Source organism: Pteropus medius, unplaced genomic scaffold, assembly GCF_902729225.1.
Source record: "Pteropus medius unplaced genomic scaffold, Ma_sr-lr_union100, whole genome shotgun sequence".
NCBI classification, from domain to species: Eukaryota; Metazoa; Chordata; class Mammalia; order Chiroptera; family Pteropodidae; genus Pteropus; species Pteropus medius.
Genome location: NW_024350319.1, coordinates 8,431,379 through 8,451,807, shown reverse-complemented (window position 1 = coordinate 8,451,807; position 20,429 = coordinate 8,431,379). Strand labels below are relative to the sequence as shown.

General features: G+C 33.9%; 1 pseudogene; it reads right to left on the bottom strand.

The window, feature by feature from the left end:
• Nucleotides 1–10,420: 10,420 nt before the first annotated feature.
• On the bottom strand, nucleotides 10,421–10,539 carry LOC120583587 (uncharacterized; annotated as a pseudogene).
• Between the last annotated feature and the right edge of the window lie 9,890 nt (nucleotides 10,540–20,429).

The window sequence follows — 20,429 nt, the reverse complement described above, 5'->3', positions numbered from 1 at the left end:
TTACTTCTCACACACTACATTTTACATATACAAAATTAGTAATGAAAAATAACCTGTGTAGTTCAATGAGTGTGGCAAGATAGTCTGGATCAATGTAGTGTAAGCTCCCTTCTTTGCTCTGTAGTTTTTTGGTGAGTTATGTTTGGTGAGATTTTGGGGATTATTTTTTCTGTTTCATTTCTCTACTTCATTGCGTGTTGTAGAATTTGCCAAACTTAGAGAGCTATCCTATGTGGACAGATACCATTTTGATTCTTTTGATTGCAATGGGATAGAAATACCAGGATATCAAAAGATGTATTGGTCAAAGGGTTTTATTTGCCCTGAACTCTTTATCAAATTTAATGCCCTGCAAGATAAAATCCATTTTCTTCCAGTTTTCTGCAGAAATGTGGAAATTCTCAATCATCAGAATAATCAGAAGCCCCAGAGCTGGTCAAGTTCATTAATGGTGGAAAAGATGGTGACAAAGGGTTTTTAGTCTTGTTTTCAGCCAGACACTGTGGAGATTATCCAGTGGGCTGTCCAAAAAGCAGTGAGATGTTGATTGCTCTATGACTTTTCCTGAAGAAAAATACGAATCTGTAGAAACATTTGATTATAATTTCTTTTCACCTTATTTGAACAAAGGACATGTTTCTTCCTCCTCTTTCTGTAGTTAACATAACTAAAAAAGTGCAAAAACAATTCAGAGGCAAAACCTTTCAGCAAGGTATTTGCAGATATTGCTTCTCTTTCTTCTCTAAAAATAAGCATCTTATATTTAAGAAAAGGATGCAATGACTTCAGAATATGTAATGACCCTAAGAATAATGATTATAATCTAATTAAACTATGCATTGCCATGAAAAGAAAAACTCATTACATAAAGTGCTAGAGGTGTAAGTTCTCAGGTCTTTAAACACTTAGTCTCATGGGTGCCTTGGCTAAAGTTCGGATATTTTTTAATGAACAACAACAATCAATAAAATAGCACGTTGTCTTTACTTTGAAATTTATTTTCTTTACCCAGTGATTTACTTCTCCTCTAGTAGAGATTCTAGTAGAGATATATACATATATACATGTATATGTATGTATACCTATATATATTTGTGTGAGAGAACATTTAAGTTCTACTCTCTTAGCAAATTTTAATTTCATAATACAGAGTTATCAGTTCTAGTTACCATATTTTACATTAGATTCTCAGACTTTATTCATCTAATAGCTGAAAATTTGTACCCTTTTATCGACTTCTCCCAATTTCCCCCATCACTCAGCCCTGGTAACCACTTTTCTACTCTGTTTCTATGAATTCATCTCCTTTTTTTTTTTTTGATGTCACATATAAATGATGCCACACAGTATTTATCTTTCTCTGTCTGGCATATTTCAATAGCGTAATGCCTTAGGTTGTTTTCATATCTTGGTTATAGTGAATAATGCGTCAGTAAACATGGGGATGCGAATATCTTTCGATATCCTGTTTTCATTTCCTTTAGATAAATACCCAGAAGTGGGATGGCTGGATCATGTGGTAGTTTTATTTTTAATTTCTTGAGGTATCTACGTACTGTTTTCCATAGTGGCTGCACCAACTTACATTCCCAACAGTGCTCAAAAGTTCTCTTTTCTCCACATTCTTGCCAACATTTATCTTTTTTCTTTAAAAATAGCCATTCTAATAGGTTGAAGTGGTACATATCTTATTGTGGTTTTGATTTGCACTGCCCTACTGATTAGTGGTGTTTAGCATATTTTCATGTATCTGTTGACTGTTTGTATGTCTTCTTTGAAAAAATGTCTATAAAGTTCTTCTGCCCAATTTTTAATCAGATTGTTTTTTTTTGCTATTGTCGAATGAGTTCTTTATGTATTTTGAATATTAATCCCTTATCGGATATATGATTTGAAAATATTTTCTTTCATTCCATAGGTTGCCTTTTCATTTTGCTGATGTAGTTTCACTTGTTTATTTTTGTTTCTATTGCATTTGCTTTTAGTGTCATAGACAAAATAATTACTACCAAGACTGATGTCCAAGAGATTACTGCCTGTGTTATTTTCCCCCAGAATTTTTATGGTTTATGTTCAAGTATTTAATCCATGAGTTGATTTTTGTGTATGGTGTAAAATAGGGGTCCAGTTTCATCCTTTTGCATGTGGCTCTCCAGTTTACTCAACATCATTAATTAAACAGACTGTTCTTTTCCCTTTGTATATTTTTGGCTCCTTTGTCACAAATTATTTGACCAAATGTTTGGGGGTTTATTTCTGAGCTCTCTATTCTGTTCCATTGACCTCTGCATCTCCTTTTATGTCAATACCATACTGTTTTGATTACTATAGCTTTGTAATACAGTTTGAAATCAGAAGGTGTTGAGCCTCCAGATCAGTTCTTTTTTCTCAGGATTGCTTTGGCTGTTTGGGGTCTTTTGTGGTTTCATACAAATTTTAGAATCATTTGTTCTATTTTTGTGAACAATGTCATGGGAATTTTGATACAGATTGCATTGAATCTATAAATTGCTTCAGGTAGTGTGGACATTTTAACAGTATTAATCCTTCCAATCCATGAGTGTACATTCCTTTACATTTATTTGTGTCTTCTTCAATTTCTTTCATCATTGTCTTATAGTTTTCCATATACAGTGTACCTCCCTGGTTAAATTTATTCCTAATATTTAATCTTTTTGATACAATTGTAAATGGTATTATTTTTTAAATCTCTCTTTCTGATAGTTCATTGTTAGTGTATAGAAACAACTGATATTTGTACATAATTTAGTATCCTTCAACTTGATTCCCTTTTCTGTATATCATCACCAACACTTGTTATTTATTTACTTTTTGATAATAGTCATTCTGAGACGTGTGAGGTGATATCTCATTGTGGCTTTGATTTACATTTCCCTGATGTTTAGTAATGTCAAGTATCTTTTTGTGTGTCTCTGGGCCATCTGCATGTCTTCCTTCCAAAAAAGTATTGCTAAGGCTGATGTCAAAGAGTTTACTGCCTATGTTTTCTTCTAGGAATTTTATGGTTTCAAGTCTTAAATTTAAATCTTTTATGCATTTCGAGTTTATTTTGTGTATGGTATAAGAAAATGGTCAAATTTTATTTTTAACATGTATTTGTCCAGTTTTTCCAACACCATTTATTGAAGAGACTGGTTTTTTTTTTCCTCCATTGTATATTCTTGCCTCCTTTGTTGTAGATTAACTGAACATATAATTATGAGTTTATTTTTGGGTTCTCTATTCCATTCTAATGATCTCTAAGTCTATTTTTGTGCCAGTAACATACTGCTTTGATAACTGTAGATTCGTAGTGTAGTTTGAAATCAAGGATAACCTCCAACTTTGTTCTTTCTCAGGATGGCTTCAGCTATTTGGGATCTTTTGTAATTTCATATAAATTTTCAGGATTATTTCTTCTTGTTTTGTAAAAAAGGCCATTGTTACTTTGATAAAGATTGCACTGAATCTGTAGATTGCTTTGGGTAGATAGTATGGACATTTTAACAATATTAATTCTTCCAATCCATGAGCATGATATATCCTTTCATTTATTTGTGTCCTATTTAATTTTTTTCATCAATGTCTTATAGTTTTCAGAGTATGGGTCTTTTACCTCCTTCGTTAAATTTATTCTTAGGTATCATTCTTTTCAATGCAATTGTAAATGGAATTGTTTTCTTAATTTCTCTTTCTGATAGTTTATTCTTAGGTATCATTCTTTTCAATGCAATTGTAAATGGAATTGTTTTCTTAATTTCTCTTTCTGATAGTTTGTTATTATTGTACAGAAACACAGCAGATTTTTTCTTTTAGTTTAGTATTTTGTAACTTTACTGAATTTTTTTATTTGTTCTAAATAGTTTTTTTGATGGAGTCTTTAGGGCTTTTTATATATAATATATCTTGGTAGTCATATTTAATTGTTTTCCAAGAGCTCTATTTCTCTTATTTCTTTTTATAATATCTCATTTTTGTTTAGAAAATATGATGTCTTCATAAACCATTCTGAAGATACCTATTAGAATTCAGTGCATAGCTTTTTCTTTTTTTTAATTTAAGTTCTTTTCCCTTAAATATCAACTTTCTCTGGCATATTTTTCTGTCTGCGTATCTTGGTTAATATTTTGTGTTCTACAATTTCCTTAAATGTCTGGGGAGACTTGATTAAAATTTTATGTTTAAGAATGAAGCAATAAAAAGCTATGTTAGAGTACTAGATTCAAAAATAGGGCTTGTCAACTTTTATGCCTCAGATTAGTGGACTAAAGGACCTGTTCATTACACTGAGGAATCTCCAAATGTAAGAACACAGAGGTCTTTGCACTGGAGTCATTCAGCTTCATCAGTAATGAACCCTTCCAACTCTGGCCCTCTTGGGATTGAAGGAATGGGAAGAGAAGTGTCTGGCTTCTGGGAGTTTTGTGCCATGATATAGGCGTTTGAAGACATCATACACAGAATTTAAATCAGTAACCCTGTCTTCAGTCCAAAGCCCCAAGTCCTGAGCCTCTCCAGAGTTCTAGAAGAACATGGACTTGTTTTCCGGCTGTATTCCTGTCTCTGTGAACTCTGCACTTCACCGAATCTGCTTAATTAGATACCATTTCTCCATTTTTATTTTCCAAAAATTTTTATTGACAGCTTTTAGGCTGTTTATGGGTTTTCTTTCCCCATTCCTCTGTTCTTCTAGGATTATTCTGTTATATGTGTGTGTGCGTGTGTGTGTGTGTGTGTGTGTGTGTGTGTATTTTTTAATTGCTGTACTGTCGTTTTACCAGAGTCTCAAAGAGTGAGGATATTTGCATGTTGTCATGTTACAGTTTTGATCCAGAAGTATCAAAGGGGCTTCATTTTGTGCACCCTTTCTGGAAACTTAATTGTAAGTACCTAGTGTACTATGTTCAGAAGGATTCTAGGACAACGTTTGGGCTACATGATGGAGCACAGAAATGGAGAGAAGTAACATCTGCAATGTAATGCTCACCCTATGTGCATTACCATATGTACAAAACTAGAACACATAATGTATATCTCTGTATAGGACGTATGTAAAAAGAAAATTTAGAGATGGAATAGAATGAAAAAAATAAATAAAGTGTTCAAGGTGGACACAGAATCTCTAATTTATAAATTTATATCTTTTCATCATAGAGAGATAAAAGCTAAGTGAGCCATCAAAAACTTTATGTGTACTCTTATAATTTTAAAGAGTTAAAGGATATGGAGTTCTAAAATTAATGATTGTCCTAGAACTTATACAAGCTTAAAAAATAAACAGATATAAGCTGGGTTTAGATAAATGTATGGATTGTGGATCTGTAGCAGTGAATAAAGGAAAATGGGGATATTTACTGATTTATTCACATATAAGACAAAAGAACTTGTCATTATTGAAAAGATATGTTGCTTCCACTGTTAACTTAATAGGAATAGGAATATTAATAGGAATTAGTATTAATAGGAATATTAACTTAATAATAATAACCAGCATGGCATTTATTATGTAGTCACTATACAGAGATATTAAACTTCTCAGAGAATCTTACAGCCAAGGAGAAAACCATGCAAGCTTTGCAGCGATCTTGAGAAACTGTACACAGTAATAGAATGGGCACTGAAGTAAGAGTTAGAATACTTGGATTCCAGTCTTGGATAAGCAGATAACTCCCTGAAACCTGAGCTAGTCATTTAGGCTCCTCAGCAAGACTTAGTATTTAATGAGTGATGAGACTGCTGTACTTCTAAGGCGTTGTTAACTCTTATAGGAGAAATCATACATCTCACCTTTCTTGCTACACAGGTTGCATACCTCATACTAAAAGCCCCACACTATATAGCATAGATCAAAGTACTACTAACATTTGCAAGAATAACCAAATGCCCCAAAATACTTATTATAGTCACTTCTTTATTATCCATGTTAACAGAAGAAAAATAGAGAATAATCTTTTTTAAGCAAATGAGCTTTTAAAAACGTACTTGGCTTAAGATAGCATCACACTTAATAATATTTTATGAGAATTTTCTTTCCAGGTTATGTTTTACTTTGGCTAATATGAAAGTTGGTGGGTATTTCCTGAGAACACAACAATTTCACATTTGGAGAAGGCAGCCATAGAACTGAGTCAGTATGAAATGTTTTACATTTGCTGTTAATGATCCCCAGAGAGAATGATCTGCAGCTGGATAAAATTAATAGTAACAATACCTATGTTTTATAGCAATTCGTGGTGATTTTAAAGATGTCTGCAATTCTTTGACACTGTTCTTATGAAGAGGTGGAGTCTCTGTTCCCTCCCATCAACCTGACCAGGGCTTGGTGACTGCCTTGATGAATACAGTGTGGCAGAAGTGATGCTGTACAATTTCTGAATTCAGGTTAGGAATGGCTATGCCTCTTCTACTAGTTTTTCCTGGCATACTAACTGTTGAAGCTTAAGCCACCATGAAGAAAGTCTGGCTGCCCCGAGGTTGCCTTATGGAGAGCCTACATGAAGTGATGACATATGGAGAGAGAGAAACAGCCCCAGCTCCTCCATTCCCCAAATGTCTGCAACTTTCCAGCTTAGGTACTATGAGGGAGAAAGTTTTAGAGGTGACTGAGTCCTAGTCATGATCTGACTTCAACTCGAAGGGACCCTGAGCAAAAATCATCTAACTAGGCCTTTTCAAAACCAAGATTCATTATCAAAATAAATAATAGTTATTGTTTTTAGTCATTGTTTCTGATGGGTTATTATGCAGTAATGGATAACTAAAACACACTTTAAAAATCACTTTTATCTCCCAAATTTCCCTGGACAGTCAAGCTTATGTTCCTATTTCGTGGATAAGGAAATTGAGACCCAAACATTAAAGGGATAGGTGCACATGTCTAATCCAAGTTCCTCTTTCTACCAGTGAAGAAAATGAGGTTCAGAGAGGCAAAATGACTCATAAAAATCAGGTAGCCTATTGGTGGAAATGCCGAAACTTTTCCCAGTCCTCCTTCCAGTATTTAGCTACATATATGTCCCCTGGTCCATAAGAACTAGAGTTGCTTTTCATCCAGGGAAATAAAAGTGGTCAGGATTACTTTCATATTCAGGTCATGTTTTCCATGGATCCATAGAAATAGTGGAAGGAGCATTGGTCTTTTGGTGACAGAAGAATTTTGTTTCAAATCAGCTTGCTCAATGTGTGCTCAGTTATTTATTGTCTAATAAGTCATATCTTCTTTATCTATAAAATTGGAATCAAAGTGCTTCCTTTGGAATATTGTTAGGAAAATAAGATATAATGAATATTAATTGCCTGGCACAATATAAGTACCTAATAGATGCCTCTCACAGAAAATCTTTTATAAAGTAACTTTTCATTATCATCATTATTATTTTTCCCCCACAGGGCCAAAAATGATTAAAGTGATAATATTATGCTATAGTAATAATAGCAACTATAGTTTAGCTCATTTAATGCTCACAACAGCACACAGGTAATATTATTCATTTTTAGATGAGGAAATAGCCATTGAGTGGTTAAATAATGTGTCATTGTTAGTTAGGATTTGAATCTTGGCAGATAGGGAGGAGAGAAAAAATGATATCTTAGCATGGTGGTAAAAAATATATTTTGTTACTATTTGACCTCCCCTTAAGGTCCTTTGGGGAAATAAAACTAAGTGTAGTATGCCTGATAACAGCCAAGTCTTACACCAAGCCAGATCATTTCCCAATCTTGTTGGAAAGTAAATCAGATTCTATATAATTGCATCTAATGTCAATATTGTATTAGAGAAGGTCTTTCTGGGATGTCTGAGATTCATTGTTTAGGTCTTCACTATAATGTTCATGCTCCAGGTTAAAGGCTCCTAACTTGAAATATGCAGGCTCTAATGATGCTATGAAGAGTGTTTGCAAACTAAAGTGCAAAATACCACCATTATGGACTATTCAGATTCAGGGTGAACTGAAATGTCTGTTTGGACCGTACTATAATTTTCAAATACATGATCTAAGATTTTTTAGTAACTTGTCTTTATTGCAATGTTACAACTGTCTAGTACATGTGGATTATATTACTTTAAAAAAATCTTGTGGTTTTTTCATTATAAAATGTCCTGCCATTGGTCAGTGGTCACATTGTTCTTTAGTACATAATGTAATACAGGTACTACTCTAGTACAGATTTATAGTGTGCAAGTATCTTTTAAAGTTCCATGTTGTCACAAAGTGATTCTAATAGTTTTGATCATTTCTCTTAGCAGATCACCAAACATTGCTCTCTAGGGAAGAGTCTGGGAAAATAATGTACATTGTGCTTGCAAGTTCTTGATTTACTCATAACTCAGACTATTACAAAAGCTCATACTAGGAAGCTAAGTGTCCCCTCTAAACTTTTTCCTAGTTTTGGTAGTCATGCAAGAAATTTTCCTAATGGAGATGAATTCCTACAGTTTTTACAACACGAACACATAGAAATGATGGGTAAAATAACAAATCCATAGCCAGGCCAGCAAGAAAAATAACTTGAATTAAGTGTGAACAATAGCTATTATGATAATCAGGTGACCTCATGAAGCCATGATTTTTAGGTCTTCTAGGACATAGCACCTAGAGGACCTAAAAATCTACCCATGAAAAAAAGACTACACAGTGAAACAATCTATCAAAAGATAAAGAAATAACATAAGATAAAGGAGAATTTGCAGTCTAAGAACTGAAAAAGACAGAGCTACCCCAACAATCCTATAAAATCAATGTATTTAAAGTGATCAAAGAGATAAAATAAGGAAACAAGAATTTTTATTAAATTCCAAGGCACTATAAGAAAAGAACAAGATTATTTGAAAAAGGACATTTTAGAAATTAAATCTTTTTTTGGTCATGGAAATGTAAAAGTAAATGACCATCCTATGAGGAAACTCATATCATTATCTTTTCCATTTAACTGATAAACTGAGGCTTAGAAGGTTAAATAATTTACTTAAGTTCACATAGCTTATAAATGGTGGATCCAGACTTGAACCCAGGTCTCTCTGACTCCAAAGTTTATCTTTTTAACTATTATGCTATACTGCTTAACAAAAGTATGAATTCTGTAACTATAGGAGTATCTTTATATGTTTATTATATAAACATGCATATATGCAAATACAGATATATAGTAATGTTAATAGCGGTAAATTATGGTGGTTGATTTATTTGTGATTTTTTTCTGTTTCCAGAATTTTCTACATTAAACATTATAATAGAGTAATAAACACACTCTAAGTTTTCCTTTGGTAAATACATCAAATGAAGCAAAGAAAAAATGTGAAACAGTTGTAACATTGCAATAAAGACAAGTTACTAAAAACAAACTTCAGTGATACGGATAGAAAACAGATTAGACTAAGCTGAAGAGAGAATGTGTGCTATGAAAAATAGACCTAAGAAATTACCTAGAATGAGCAGAAAGAAAATTTACACATTCTATTTATAATTTTTAGTGGCCACCGTTAGATTTTAATATGCATGCCTGATTTTACATAATTTAAAGTTAATCAATATCGTTAGTTTCTCAAACAAAACAAGTTCCAATTTTTAACTCTGAGCATCTTTGAGTTTCACATATAATTTTTGCTAGCAATTTATTTTCAACTTCTTAATATGGCATTATTATCATTACTATTATTATTATTATTTATGTTTCTTATACTGTCAATTCTTAGAGTTAATTACTGCTTTTTATATCTTCAGTTTCCACCTTCTTAAAATACATTGTATTACTATTCCATGGCAGTGTAACAGATTACTATAAACTTAGTTTAAAACACTGTAGATCTATTATCTTTGTTTCTATGGATGAGAAGTCCAGATGCAGGCCAAAGCTTGGACTTTGCTCAGTTTCTCGAAAGGTTGAAATCAGGTTGTCAGCTGGGCAGTATTGCTTTCTGGAGGCTCTGGAAAAGAATCGGCTTCCAAGACCATTTAATATGTTGGCAGAATTCAGGTCTTTGTGGTTATAAGACTTAGATTCCCATTCTGTTCTAGTTGTTGGCCAGGGGTCACACTCAGCTGTTACAGACCGCCCACCATCCCTTGCCATGTGGCCTTCTCTATGTACCCTCACATACTTTGAATCTCTCTGACTCCCTCTGTCTTGACACCTAGGTCCATATTTAAAGGGTTGTTCTCCCTATTTTAAGATCAACTGATTTGGGGCATGTCAATACATTAGCAAAATTTCTTCACAGTAGTACCTAGATTAATTTTTAATTGAATAACTAATAGAAGATGTATTTATAACAGGGATGAGTATTGTGGGGCAATCTTAGAATTCTGCCTACCACATAGCTTTTTATTTTTCACTTTATTTTTTATTTTTTTAATTAAAAAAAAAATCTATTTATTTATTTATTTATTTATTTATTTATTTATTTATTTATTTATGTTAATGCCTACAGCACCTGGTATTCTTAGGTGGTCTCCCATCCAAGTACTAACCAAGCCTGACCCTTCTTAGCTTCCGAGATCAGACGAGATCAGGCACATTCAGGGTGGCATGGCCATAGACTACCATATAGCTTTTTAAAGATTCTTTTATAAGATAAATTATTAATAGTAAAATTTCTTAGCATTTCTTGTCTTAAAATCTTTATATAACTTCTTTACTCTTGAATGGTTCTATGTTAACAGTAGTATTCCTCCAGCTTGAAAATATTATTCCATTGTCTTCTGACTTATGTTGTTGCTATCTGAAATTCTGCCGTCAGTCAAATTTTCAAACTTTGTAGCAAATCTGTTAGATAGACATAGATAGATGCAGATGATAGATATAGATAGAATATTCTTTTTAGTTTTTGATGTCCTCAATTTCACTGAGTCTGAAACTTTTAACATGTCTTTTAACAATTTTGGAAAATTGCCAGTCACTGTTTATTTGAAAATGACTTCTTTCCTTTCTTCCTTCTGAAACACCTATCAAAACTTTTGTTCTGAAACATCTATTAAGCATCTTTAATGTTCTTATTTTATCTCCCATTTCTCTACATTCTGCTTTTAAATTTTTTCATCTTAATGGACTGGATTCTGAATAATTTCATAGATGTGCGTTCTAGTATATTCATTCTCTTTTCAGCTGTGTTTAATATGCATTTAATTAATCCATTGACTTCTTAACTTCAATGATGTTGTCTCTCATTTCTAATCATTCTCTTTGGCTCTTTTCCAAAATTGCCTGGTATTTTTTTTCTGTTGCTTTTAATGGTGTCACTTCCTTATTTTATATCTTAATGTATTAAAATATACTAATTTATCACCATTTAGCAACTAATATAGTAATAATTTTTTTCAGGCAGGAATTATCAATGGATCCTAAAACTAGTGAGTGAAAGTTTGACAAGAATTTGGATATTTACATAGTCTCAAAGTTATTTCCTCATACAAAATTTATTTATTACAAAGGAGAAATACTAATTTTGTAATGAAAAAACCTGGTACACATCACTCAGTGTTCAAAGTTAACCTCCACAGTAATAGGGAAAATAGGTATGATTTGCCTCCTGACATGATATACTGAGAAGGATACAGTATTTTCTCTGTGGTATTCCTGCCAAAAACGCCCAACCTGAATCTAGCCATAAGTCTTTGTTCCCCACCAATTATATATTCCCTCTTGAGAGCTATCAAGCTCTTTTAATCTATCATGATATTATATATATTACGTACTTATTCAGAATACACGATTTGGAGTTATGCAAACCTGATATAGAGATCTCGAGCCACCATTTACCTTGAAAATATACAAAACTGAATACGAAATGGCTGGCAGAGAGAATTACTTTGGAGAAAGCTGCTAATTTGTTGTGAATTTCCACTTCTGTGGCATAGAAGGGATGATTTCTTCTCCTCCTTGACCTAAATAAGAAAGAGGACTTCAAAGGAATTATTTGGAGGGATTGGCCTACTATCCTGGAGTCCGGAAGCATAAGAATGGCAAGGAAAGCTAGAGACAGATTGGCTCAAGGCAGTAGAGCAGAAAGAAAGAGAACTACCTTGGGAGTAAAAAGCTCTTCCACCAATAGCATGGTAGGACCAGAATGTGCAAATTTTTCTTGTGGATCCGACATGAGCCACATAGGAGAGAAGCAATATGGAGCTACTTTCAATTTCACCTCCTATCCCAAGAAACTGCATGGATGAGAGTATGACCACAATGAGAGAGTTGACAGCCATGTGCTCAGAGGCAGAAGGGAGAATTTTAAGCAGCCAACAAGCAAAAAGTGAGCACTGAGGAAGCTGTGATTAAAAAGATCCAGTGGCCGGGAGTGCCAGGCCCGGGAGCCACCAGGCCCCGGGTGCACGCCGGGGAGCATGTGGGAGGAGACGCCCCGCCTTCAGAGATCCAGTTCTTAAGGGGAAATGGCAACATCCATAGGTCAGGGGTGGAAGTGTGTGTGTGTGTCAGGGGTGGGAGCGGAAATTAAAGAGGGGGAGAAAAAAAAAAGATCCAGTGAGATATCACTGAGGAACTCACAAAAACATCCCACAGGAGGAAGAACCAGCTTTGGAACACTGCTACACTCAAGAGAGTTCCACCACAGATTACTTCCATGCCATTCAAATAAGATATTTTCTGTTGCTTACCTATCATCTCTCACTAGCCCACCTCCACCCTGATATGCCCAGAGAAGGCCCAACAACAGTGAGACAAGAATATAGAAGCCAAGAGTGCCCTTCCCCCATTCCGAGCTCAAGGCCTAAAGTAATACCAAGCTGAGGTAAGAGGGTGAGGTAAGGGGTGGTAGTAGTGATAAGAATATGAAGCAGTGGTTATGACATTTTTAGTCTGGTAATGAGGCTATGATTATGCATAAAAATAATTGGAGTACTTGCATTATCTGAGCATACTGAAAAGATTCTGCCGAAATTTCACTGTAGCAGTGAAGAAGAAACAGCCCACAGAGTAAATTTGAAGAGACGACAGTGAACAAGAATAAAGTTATTTTATTTATTGTTTTGTGTTGTCATGTTATACTTTCTGCTCATATTCTATTGAGTTCAGCTTATTTAGTATCCACATTTTATCCACAACCTGTCCTTGGTCACGTGGTGGTTAATTGGCAGAACTGAAACTGAAATTCAGGTACCATTTACACATATGATATGACTTTCTTTTTTAAGAGAGAGAGAGTTTGAATATTTGTTATTTATTTACATAATTAGAAAGCTTAGTTTCATCTCTAGATAATTTTTGGCCCAAAGGATAAACACATGCAAAGTGCTGGATTCGCAAAACCTTCTCTCCAAGAAAGGCAAGCCAAGTCCTGGCTAGTTTGAGTATGGAATTCCCCCGGACATGAGGCTGAGACTTTGAGAGGCCAGGATTTCCCTGGGGGGCAAATACTCACAGAGAGAGCAGATGGTTTCCAAAGTAAAACCTAGAGAGAGAGTTTCCCAAAGGAGACCAGATCTTAGGTTTTTTGGCAGAGAGGAGGTTGTTTTTCTAGCAGAGTGAAAACATCCCCACTATCCCAAGTTCATTTCCCTTCATGCACATACTTGCAGAAGATTTTCTCCATCATGACAACACACAGCACGGTTCACCACAAAAGGATGATCATATTTTCCTGTTGAACGCAGTGGGCTTTTCGAACAGATTATGAGGAGCCTGCATTTTGTCGATAAACCTCTCGTAAGACCCAGAGGGAAACCAGAACACAGACTTGGGATTTGAGACTGTAGCCTGGCTAGTGACAGGAACCAGGCCTAGGCTGCCCGCCTCAATGGAGGGGCTGGCAGGGAAGGGGGAAGGGAAACCAGGTGCAGGATAGGAAGAAGAATTCGTACCAGATCTGCTTTCAGCTCTGCATCAGTTGGAAACATCTCTCTCACTGGAAACCATGTTAATGAATGGTAATCTAAACACACGCGGTATATTCTTTTATAGTACAGCAGTTGTTTTCCCTGAGCTGCTGGCCTAACTATTTGCATAAAATTTGTGTTTTAATGTTGTATAGGACCAATGAATTGTGAGGGGCAGGACACCAAGCATAAACTGAATGTGAGTTTTCCACAAGAAATCTGCCATGCAAGCACTTCACCAACCCTAAAGCTTTGAAAACCAGAACATCAGTTCTTTTCAGGCAAATCATCTGAGGCTAACTGGAAGACTCAATACTGACAGAAGGCTTTGAAGCTAAGTTTATTCCTCCCTCTCCTTTTCTATGAAAGTTACATCTTTGCCTCACTTCTCCAAAAAACACCTGCAAGTAATTTTTATTTACTTGTAGATATTAAGAAGGGAATAAAGTAAAACTAGTAATAATAGCCACTGTTCTTTTTTTTTTTAATTAAATTTATTGGGATAACATTGGTTAATACAATCATATAATTTTCAGGTGTACATTATCATTTGACATCTGTATATTCTATTATGTGTTCACCACTCAAAGTCCAGTTTCCTTCAGCCACCATATATTTGATCCCCTTTACCCCGTCGACCTCCCCCCTCCTCTCCCACCCTACTAATTACCACTACTCTATAGTGCTCTGGTAACCACTAGTCTATAGACCGTGTTCATAAGTCTCCATTTATTTGTCCTGCTCATTTGTTGTTTTTAGGTTTATGTAAGTGATATCATGTAAGTGATATCATGTGATTTTCAACATTTCTATCTGGTTTATTTCGCTTAGCATGATTATCCTGAGTTCCATCCATGTTGTTGCAAATGGTAGTATTTCTTCTCTTCTTATGGCTGAGTAATATTCCATTGTATATATGTACCACAGCTTCTTTAGCCAATCATCTATCATAGGGCACTTCGGTTGCTTCCATGTCCTGGCCACTGTGAATAATGCTGCTATGAACATTGGTATGCAAATATCTTTATAGATATGAGTTTTCAAGTCTTTGGGGTAAATACCCAGTAGAGGGATTGCTGGATCATATGGTAGATCAATTCTTAGTTTTTTGAGGAACTTCCATACTGTTTTCCATAGTGGCTGTACCAATTTGCAGTCCCACCAGCAGTGTATGAGGGTTCCTATTTCTCCATATCCTCTCCAACATTTGTTATTGTTTGTCCTGTTGATTATAGCCATTCTAACAGGTGTGAGATGGTATCTCATTGTGGTTTTGATTTGCATTTCCTTAATAGCTAGCGATGTTGAGCATCTTTTCATATGTTTGTTAGCCATTGTATGTCCTCTAGGGAGAAGTGTCTGTTCAGGTCCTCTGCCCATTTTTTGTTGTTATTGAGTCTTATGAGTTCTTTGTATATTTTGGATATTAGGCCCATATCGGAGGCATTGCTTACAAATATAGTTTCCCATTCGGATTATTGTCTCCTCACTTAGTTGACGGTTTCTTTTGCTGAGCAGAAGGTTTTTAGTTTGATGTAGTCGCATTCATTTATTTTTACTTTTACTTCCCTTGCCTTTGAGGTCAAATTCATAAAATCCTCTTTAAGTCCAAGGTCCTTGAGTTTCGTTCCTATGTTTTCTTCTATGCATTTTACTGTTTCAGTTCTTATATTCAGATTCTTAATCCATTTTGAGTTAATTTTGGTGTGTGGTAATAGGTAACAGTCTAGTTTCATTCTTTTGCAAGTGGCTTTCCAGTTTTCCCAGCACCATTTATTGAAGAGGCTTTCCTTTCTCCAATGTATGTTTTTGGCTTTTTTGTTGAAAATTATTTGCCCATATAAATATGGGTTTACTTCTGGACTCTTGATTCTGTTCCATTGGTCCATGTGTCTGTTTTGCTGCCAACATCATGCCATTTTGATTACTGTCACTTTGTAGTATAAATTGAAGTCGAGCAGAGTGATGCGTCCAGCCTTGTTATTTTTCCTCAAGATGGCTTTGGCAATTCGGAGTCTTTTGTGCTTCCATACAAATCTGATGATTTTTTGTTCTATTTCTTTAAAAAATGCCGATGGGATTTTGATAGGGATTGCATTAAATCTGTATAATGCTTTAGGTAATATGGTCGTTTTAACTATGTTGATTCTTCCAATTCAAGAACACGGAATATCTTTCCATTTTTTGTATCTTCTTCGATTTCTTTTTAGTAAGGTCTTATAGTTTTTATTATATAGGTCCTTCACATGTTTCATTAAATTTATTCCTAGATATTTTATTCTTTTTGTTGCAATTGCGAAAGGAATTATTTTTTCAACTTCTTTTTCTGACACTTCGTTGTTAGAGTATAGGAACGCTATGGATTTTTGAATGTTGATTTTATATCCAAATACTTTACTGTATTTGCTTATTGTCTCTAGTAGTGTTCTTGAGGAGTCTTTAGGGTTTTCTATATAGAGAATCATGTCATCTGCAAATAGTGACAGTTTGACTTCTTTGTTTCTATTTAGATGCCTTTTATATCTTTTGTCTGATTGCATTTGCTAGGACCTCCAATGTTATAATGAATAACAATGGTGATAGTGAACAGCCTTACCTTGTTCCTGATCTTAGAGGGAAGGTTTTCAGTTTTTCACCATTAAGTATAATGTTGGCTGAGGGTTTGTCATAAATGGCCTTTATTATGTTAAGGTGCTTTCCTTCTATACCAAGTTTGTTAAGTATTGTGATCATAAATTGATGCTGTATCTTGTTGAAGGCTTTTTCTGCATCTATTGATATAATCATATGATTCTTATTTTTTAATTTGTTTATGTGGTGTATCACATTAATTGATTTGCATATATTGAACTATCCTTGTGCCCCGGGATGAAGCCAACTTGATCGTGGTGTATAATCTTTTTAATATATTGCTGTATTCGGTTCTCTAGTATCTTATTTAGGATTTTTGCATCTGTGTTCATGAGAGATATTGGTCTGTAGTTTTCTTTTTTGCGTGTTATCTTTACCAGATTTTGGCATCAGAGTAACATTGACCTCCTAAAATGCGTTGGGAAGTATTGCCTTCTCTTTGATATTTTGGAAGAGTTTGAGGAGAATAGGCATTAAATCTTCTTCACTGGTGAAGCCATCTGGTCCCGGACGTTGACTTTTTGGTAGATTTTTGATGATTGTTTCAATTTCCATATTGCTGATTGATCTATTTAGATTTTCCGGTTCTTCTTGATTCAGTCTAGGAAGATTGTATTTTTCTACGTACTGGTCCATTTCTTCTAGGTTATTAAATTCGGTGTTATATACTTTTTTATAGTATTCTTGTATGATTCTTTGTATTTCTGCAACATCAGTCGTAATTTCCCCTTTTTCATCCTTGATTTTGTTTATTTGTGTCTTTTCTTTTTTTTCTTTAGTGAGTCTAGCAGGGGTTTGTCAATTTTATTAACCTTTTCAAAGAACCAGCTCTTTGTTGCATTTTTTTTATCATTTTTTTGTTTTCAATTTCATTTATTTCTGCTCTAATTTTGATGATTTTTTTCCTTCTGCTGACTTTAGGCTTCATTTGTTCTTCCTTTTCTCGTTTTTTAAGATGAAGCACTCTGTTGTTTATTTGGGCTCGTTCTTGTTTTTGGAGATAGGACTGTAATTATATGAATTTTCCTCTTATGACCACTTTTGCCATGTCCCAAAAGTTTTGATATGTTGTACTATCATTATCATTTGTTTCTACGTATCTCTTGATCTCTCTTTTTTATTTCTTCTCTGACTCAGTTATTCTTCAGTAGCATGTTGTTTAATCTCCATGTATTTGTGGTTCTTCCCGCTTTCTTTTTGCAGTTGATCTCTAGTTTCAAAGCATTATGATCAGAGAATATGGTTGGTATGATTTCAACCCACTTATATTTGTTGAGGCTATCTCTATTTCCCAGTAAGTGGTAGATTCTTGAAAATGTTCCATGTGCACTAAGGAAGAATGTATAGCAGCTGTTTTGGGATGGAAGGCTCTGTATATGTCAATTATGTCCAGTGGGTCTAATGTGTCATTTAAGGATGTTATTTCCTTATTGATTTTCTGTTTGGATGATCTGTTCATATCTGACAGTGGGGTATTTAGGTTCCCTACTATGATGGTGTTTTGGTCTGTTTCTCCCTTTAGTTCTGTTAGTAATTGCTTTACATATTTCGAGGCTCTTTTATTGGGAGCATAGATATTAATAAGTGTTATGTCTTTTTGGTGCATGATTCACTTTATCATTATGAAGTGTCCCTCAGTATCTTTATCTTTTTTTTATTTTGAAGTCTATGTCATCTGATATTAGTACTACTACTCCCACTTTTCTCTGAATGCCATTTGCTTGAAATATCATTTTCCACCCTTTCACTTTGAGTGTATATTTGCCAATGTTCTTTTTGTTTGAAATTTTAAAACATTCTTCGAGAACACATATTTTCAACAATCATTTTTTATTAATGGCAGCCTTACTTACTTGGATGCAATTTGTTAGAGGTTCAACGTTTAAGTGAAAAAAAAAATGCAATAAAAGTATTAAATTATGACATAGAAAGTATTATAATAAACCATAATAATAAAAATTTCACTCTTAGAATAAATATCCTTCCCTTTCAGACCTGAACGTGGTGTGAATGGCACATAAAAACAACCATTTATATATACTGGGGTCAGGAGGGAGTAAATGGGAAATGTTGCTTTTTCCTCTCTTTCTCTCTCAGTAATTCTCTGAGTGTGCCTACTATTAGTGGACTGGCCTCTTCTTATTCCAGGAAAAAGTAGAGTAAGTTGTATGCTGATCTAAGAAAATATCTGTTGAGAATATGAAATATTTTTAATATATTGAAAGATATAACAATTCACTGGTGCCTGCATCTATTAGAAATAATATCTCATTATCAAATGTTTAAGGAAGAAATAATATCACTCCTACACAAACTTTAACAGAAAACCAAAAAGGAGAGAATAATTCCCAACTCATTTTATGAGGCCTACAATATCCCGATTCTAAAAGCATGCAAAGACATTAAAAGAAAAGTATAAAGTGATATCCCCTGTGAAAAGAAATTCAAAAATCCTTAACAAAATATTAGCAAATTAAATACAGCAAGACATAGAAAGATCTTGTATCACAACTGGGAGAGTTTTATCACAATTATGCAAAGTTGGTTTAACATTTGAACAACAATCCATATAATTACTTCCATTAATTTAAAAAATAAAAAAAAATATTTTAATAGATGTAGAAAAAGTTTTTGACAAAAAACAATTTTCATGACTGGTTAAAAAAAAAACAAAACCCAGCTCTCCTCGAAATGAGAAAAGAAAGGAACTTCCTGAGCTTAACAAAGTGTATTTACAGAAAACCTACTGGTAATATTATACTTAATAGTGAAAGACTGAACATTTTCCCCTAAGATTCTATTCAGCATAGTTCTAGAGTTCTTAGTCAATACACTTAGGCAAGTAAAAGAAAGAAAAAGCATATAGATTGGAAAGAAGGAGATAAAACTCTATTATTTGCAGACACCATGATTGGGTACACAGAAAATCCTAAGAAATCTAAAGAAAAGCTAAGTAAGATCTCAGGATACAAAGTCAATATATAGAAACCAGTGGCATTCACATATACAGGCATGAAACAACTGGAAATTAAAATTTGAAAGTGGAAAAAATGTAATTTACAATAGCATAAAAATAAGAAATATATAGGGATATTTTAACAAAATTATACAAGTCCTATAAACTGAAAAGTAGCAAATACTTGTGAAATTGAAGATCTAAACCAACTTAAAGATATGCCATGTTTATGAATTAGAGACTCGATGTTATTATCACTTTTCCTTAAATTCATCTATAGATTTAATGCAATCTCAACCAAAAATCTTAGGAAATCTACAGAAAAATTGCTAGAAATAATAAATGAATTTAGCAAGTTCAAATGATATTAGATTAATATACAAAAATAAAATATATTCTTATATACTAGGCAAACACTTGGAAATGAAATGTTTAAAGTTCTGTTTACAATCATGCCAGTATACCTAGGAATAAATAAAATAAAAGATGTTCAAGTACTAAAACCCACAAAACATTCCTGTGAGAAATTAAAGAAGACCTATATAAATAGAGAGATATACCATATTTGAGAGTGAGAGACTTAATAACGTTGCAGTTCTCCTCAAACTGACCTGTAGATTCAAAAATGCAATCTCAATAAAAAAATCTGCCAGCTTTGACATATAATTGACTATCTGATTCTACAACTCATATGAAAGTACAAGAATCTAGAATAACTAAAGCAAATTTTAAAAGAACAAAGACTTTCTACAGTACTGTTTAATAGAATTTTCTATAATAATAGACATAATTATGTGCTGCCTGATATAGTAGTCCCTAGTTTCATGTGGCTGTTAAGCATGAAATGTGGCTTCTACAGCTAAAGAACTGAAATTCTAATGTTCTTTTGTTAATTTAAATTTAAATAGCCAAGTTATTGGCTATTGTACTGGACGGTGCAGACATACTATAAAGCTAAATTAATCAAGACAGTTTGGAATTATGCAAAAGAAAGATTAAAAATCAATAGAACA